We start from the raw sequence: 5827 nt of genomic DNA, 5'->3' as shown, positions 1-5827 counted from the left end.
ATAGCGACCAAGGAGGTGACTTCGATGAGACTTCAGAGCGGTGTGGTGTCGCCCCAACATAAAAGACGCGACATCGTACTCAAGGTCGATACACGAGCGCGCTTCCTACCGGAGGTTGCGTCCCTCCGTCTGAAGCAGTGAGGGACGCTCAAGCCACAAGGTAGGTACGTGAAAACGTTATTGATGGGCCTTAAATGGGGTGCTACATCCTATAGACCCTATTCACTATGATGTTTAGCAAGCGGCAGTTGAGGCAACACTATCTCGCGGAGACGCCATAACGTTGGGCGGTTCGAAACTGAAAGCACACAAAAAACGCTTCCGACGCATCGGCGCCGGTCTATCGGCGTTTGTTCCTCTCATTTGTCGGCGCCGCTCATTTGTCGGTCACTTGAGACGCCGTTTGCAACGCCGTCCAACCAGAGCGCGGAGTTAATCGATGCCGTGTTCTGATTTGCCATGTACCGTCTCTCTCTCTCTCATGTTGCGTTGTGCGTACCATGGTTGCCACTAAAGCTGCAATCACGACACGTGAAAAGCTCTACAGGGTTGATCTGGCTCTCGCGGGGATACGACGTGCCAGCATGTACACGAAAACGATAGGCATTAGTGCGCCCTGCAGATTAGGGCTACTGCAATTGCTAGAGAAAAGAGGGTTTACAAAAGTAAGTCTGGCAACAATGAGCGGCACGCTGATCCCGCGCTGGCAGCCATATTTTGTTCGCTCCATCCGTTCGCTTCGGTTCGCTTCGTGTCCGTCCGTACGCGCCCGCCGTTCTGTCCGCGCTTTTCACGTTGTAACCTAGTGTGCTGTGCTTGGACCTCTCCTCTGTCCCTGGTGATGTCTGTTAGCGATGCCAAGAAGCGTATTTTGACAGCCGAGGCGTAGCGGGGCCCACCGGCCGCGCTGCCGAGCGCAGTTACAAACTGCTCTCTGAGTCGTGCATGGGCCCCTCGTCGATCCGCGCAGCGTCATCCCTATCCAGGTACAGTATCCAGAGTTTTGTAATGTGCAGAATTTTTTTTTTTTTGTCTGTGTGCCTTTGCTATTTACTTGAACGACTATGAGAGACGATCGCGAGTTTGTTTGCTTGGTTTGCGCATTACCATCGCTCATCTCACTGGTAGATACTTGTTGGTGAAATGAGCGAGGATGGAATTTATTTTGAGATGAAAGAATCGTGCGTAATTTGACCTAAGTTGGAGTGGCGCTTAGCACTTTCCAGCCTATGCCGTCGACGCAGTAGTTGGCACGGGTCTCTGAAATAATCGGGGGCTGCGTAAAAAAAAATGTTTCATGGTAATTTCTGCTTCCGTGAGTTAAAATTTATTAGTGTGCGATAGGCGATGATGAGTTAATAAAATATTTGTAATTGATCAATTGATGAAATAAAGAAAAAAAGAAAAAAATATTCCATCCATCCATCCTCTATTGTCCACCCTGTGTTGTATTTTTAGCTTATTGTGTTTACTGCAAAACTTTTAGCTTATGTACTACATAGCAAACGTTTAACAAGGGTACACATGGTAAGTACAAGGGATAGCCCCCGTTGAAAACTCGGACAGAGCGGGAATTGCCACTGCACGTTCTCTTAAGCAGGAGTCCAAATGAAGGAGGGTAAACGGAAAAAATATATATATTGTGCGCAGTTTCTCTGGGTAGAAAGATGCAATTCATCATATATCCGACAGCGCCGACGCTTGTCAGCAAAAAAATGCATTGTACATTGAGACAGGAAGACAAAACTCTCATTTTGATTTATTACACGCAGATGACAACCTCTCTGTGGCGCAGTGCACAGTTGCGTGCTAGAGTTGCTAAAGCCTACATTGAAGGGGAAATGAGGAGCTCGCTATGATACAATGAAATGAGTCAACAGTCTGTGAGTAACTCTATATAGTAACTCTATTGCATGATTGCGTGTTACGGTGCCTCGATGTGAACGCCCTCCTCCGCCTCTCCGTGGAGGGCGCGCCTATCAAAGCACCCATATGCGTGCTGTATGCGTGCTCACTATTGACATGGTCGCTCGATGGAAGCGCACTGGGTGTGCCTCATTGAGCGGCAGTGACACTAAGGTTATATTGTGCGCAGTCCCGCGCTTACGAGGTGTGCCACACTAACTTGAATACGCAGATACCGCAGCTACACCATCTGGGTGCAGGCAAAGGTACGGGCACAAGAAACACGGGCCGTTATCCGTAGTTCAGCAGAAAAGGAGGCCGAGCGCGAAACTATGCTTCGAGCCGAGAGGAGCAGCAGTCAGAGAGAATGCCATTTTTCGTTTGTCCAAAATCGCATCCGGCCAGAGTGCTGTAAAGACCAAGAAACACCCTTAACGAGTGCGGCCTCACACGCACGCTAACTGGGTGCCATGTATTAATACCGTCTATTTCAGCGGCAGGCAACACCAAACGCAGCTAAAGACGGCCAAACATGCACCTAGAAGTCCAGCCTAATGAGGTAGCTGAGGCCACATTGCGTTCTCTCATTCTTGCGTGATCAAAGTGTCAGAGACCGCAGCGGAATTATTTCCATTAAATTAAGGCTGAATGCTATAGGTGATACACTGTAATACATAAAACCGGAAAACAGCGCTGTTGAAAAAAATTGACATTGGCTTAGCTTGGTTAAGCCTGGTAATTGCAAAAGCAATAGCTATATGGCTACGCCTAGGTTCAGCTGGTGATGTAGATGGTTGTGGTGCTTGTGGTTATGCTTATGGTTATGCAGTGATTCACTCTGGCCACGGCATATGGATCAACTATTGTTTATTGCGGGGTGCTACCTGGTTATTCTATGTATAACTAGTAGCGAGGCAAGGAGTGCCGTGGCTGCAACGATATACTTGGTTGTGGGTGAGGTTAAAGCAGAATGTACAACTGCCGCTCCGGCACCGGCTGCAACGGCATTCTTTACGCCAGCAGAAATGAAAGCATCTCTGGAGACGGCGTTGGTTCCACCTGCCGCTAGGCCACCTCCTATAGTATCCAACGTTGCACCCCCGGCGGTAGCTGCGGCTGCAGCCCCATAATTCTTCTTAGCTTTAGGAGCATGTGGCGCAACTGCAGCTCCGCCCGGCCGTAGATCAACGTTGGGCTTAACTCTCGGTGTGTAAGGGCGTACCCGAACCGGCGCCCCAAACGTCGTTCTAAACGGTTTCACAAGTCTCAAGGATGACGTCACTCCGGCTGTAGCGCTCCCTCACGGAGGGAGCGGGAGTTAAGCCGCGCAGGTAGCTACCGCTTCGCGAGCCGACTGCGCGAGTTGGGGCCCCTGTTTTTGCGGCAGATGGGATGACCTTACTCCGGCTGTAGCACCTCTCGTGGAAGGAGTGAGGGTTAGGCCGCGGTTGGTAGCTACCGCCTCGCGAGTTGACGGCGCGAGTTGGGGCCCCTGTTTATGCGCAGCTGTGCTTGGCGGCGCGCCAAAGGTCACGCTGAAGGTCAATGGTAGCTACCGCTTCGCTACGCGAAGGGCTGAACAGTGAAAGTAGTATTGCTTTCGCAATAAAAATTCCGAGGGAACTGTGGAATCTGCACTGCAGGAATGCGAAAGCCTAAGCGTTGCTGGTGCACGCGGTGCATCACGTTTGCTCTCGATATCATTATCAACTAAATACACCGTCATTATCATTGCTAAATCATCATTGTCATTATCACTAATTGCAGCGCCACTGTCATCGTTATACTGTCATCCTCATGGTAGACAAGGAGAATTATGATGTGCATTTCACGATCCCGGGCGTGGCGCTTTTGATGGGGGGGTCCTCCTCAGTCCTTTACTAGGAATCACACAGTCTTAATTCCAAAAAGTACGGATAAAGAAAAATTGTTCTCAGTGGATGGCTACAGGCCAATCACGTTGGCAAAAGTGAACTACAAAATTTTTGCGAAAGTACTATCAAATCATTTACAACATGCGATGACGGTTCTCATTGGCCCTCATCAGACGTGTGGCTTGAGGGGCCGCTCCATACAAAATAACATACACTTTGCACGTACAATTCTTGAATCTTGCTCTGGCTCTTATGAGCAGCTTGCTCTACTCCAGATTGACCTTGCGAAGACATTTGATCGTGTCCGGCATTCGTTTCTGTTTTCTCTTCTCGAGCGTGCAAATGTTGGATCAACTGTACTTAAAGGGGTACAACTTTGTTACGACAACTGTTCCACTCGCTTGATTGTTAATGGTCACCTCTCAGAGCCTGTGCTAATTCGATCATCCGTGAAGCAAGGTTGTCCTATGTCACCGCTACTCTTTGCCCTCTACCTAGAGCCCCTTTGTTTGAGTGTACTGCAAAACCACAATATTCGTGGTTATGTCGCCTTCAGTAATGAAGGCAAAGTGCTTGCGTACGCCGATGATTTGGCGTTTTTCTGCACTGACGAACCCAGCATTGACAAAATTATAACCACCATTGAGCAGTTTGGCATTGTATCTGGCGCTCCAATGAATAGGTCTAAAAGTTCGGCTCTGTGGTTCGGTTCATGTGGAGCAGTGCCGACTCATTATGCTGGAATTGAATGGTCTCGTGTTCCCCTTCATGCATTCAAGTTTAGTGGGCGTTACTATAGAAAGAGCAGGTCACGGGGCTCCGAAGCTATGCTCAGACTTTTGTTCCGCACCGCCTATCAATTTTTGGCTGAGCACAGGCCTGTAACATGTTTCTGGCTACAAAAATCTATTATGTTTTACAGGTACTCCATTGCGCGAGGAATTACATCCAGAGTTTTCATTGCGACGTTCATATGGTTGTCCAGTTCTGGGCCTATGCGGCGCGATAACTTATTCAGGCCTGTTTCTGATGGCGGACTAGGTTTGACACATCTCTATGTCAGACAGTTAGTTGCTCGTTTCTTCTTTTTCTGTAATAGCTCCCATCAAATTAGCAGAGCATCCCTGCAAACTAACCTTCTGAACCTTCTTCCAAACTTAGTGGCCTCTTCCAATTTTACTGATCGGCCCTTATTATTTGGTTTTATGAAATAAATTTACGATTCATTGCGTTTTCTGGCAGTTCGCTTCTCTTATGAGTACTTATTCTCTGTTTCACGGAAAAATTTATACAAATAATTGATATCTATGTTGTTCCCGCCTCCGTTATATCGTACACTCTATTCTAATTGTAGGGGGCATGATGTGTTAAAAAGGGCGCGCAAAATGCCGATCTCGCCTTCTACTAAAACGTTTTTCTTTAAACTTCATGCCGAGGTTTTGCCCGTTAAAGTGTGGCTTCACAAAAAAAAAATATTTTCGTTTCTTCTGTTAATTGTCGGCTATGAAACCATCGAACACTGTTTTATTGCCTGCAAAGATGCAATATTATTTTGGGACGTTCTGCAAAGAACATTGAAGAAAGACTTTATTTTGAATTCCCAGAGTGTACGTTACTTGATGGCCACCGAACATGACCACGAACCCTTTGAAATGATTTTCCTCCTTGGACTGCACAGCCTGTGGAAAACGCGTATGTTGGATCGGAATGCTGAGCCTCTCGTCTCCCCCGCTACTCATTTTGGCCAAATGGTGCACCATCTTAGAGACACTTACGAAGATAGTGACTATCAACCGGACTGGCTGCCATTGTTGATGTGTTGTCTTTCCTTGCCACCGTTTTAGTGAAGTTGTGCTAAGTCGTATTCTAGTTGTGTGGTGTTGTGTTGTATATTTCAACTGGACTTTTCGCCTTCAGGCTGATTACTTTGTGAATAATGTATATAGCTCTATGATGAATTTAAAGGCATGTGATAAATGCCTTGCTGAGCAAAAAAAAAAAAAAAAAAGAAATCCCGGGCGTGGCGCAGTTGGTTAAAGCGCTCGGCT

This window comes from Amblyomma maculatum, chromosome 3 (genome assembly GCF_055883805.1).
Source record: "Amblyomma maculatum isolate TAMU_Amacu chromosome 3, ASM5588380v1, whole genome shotgun sequence".
In the NCBI taxonomy this organism is placed as follows: Eukaryota; Metazoa; Arthropoda; class Arachnida; order Ixodida; family Ixodidae; genus Amblyomma; species Amblyomma maculatum.
This window is presented reverse-complemented; position numbering follows the sequence as displayed.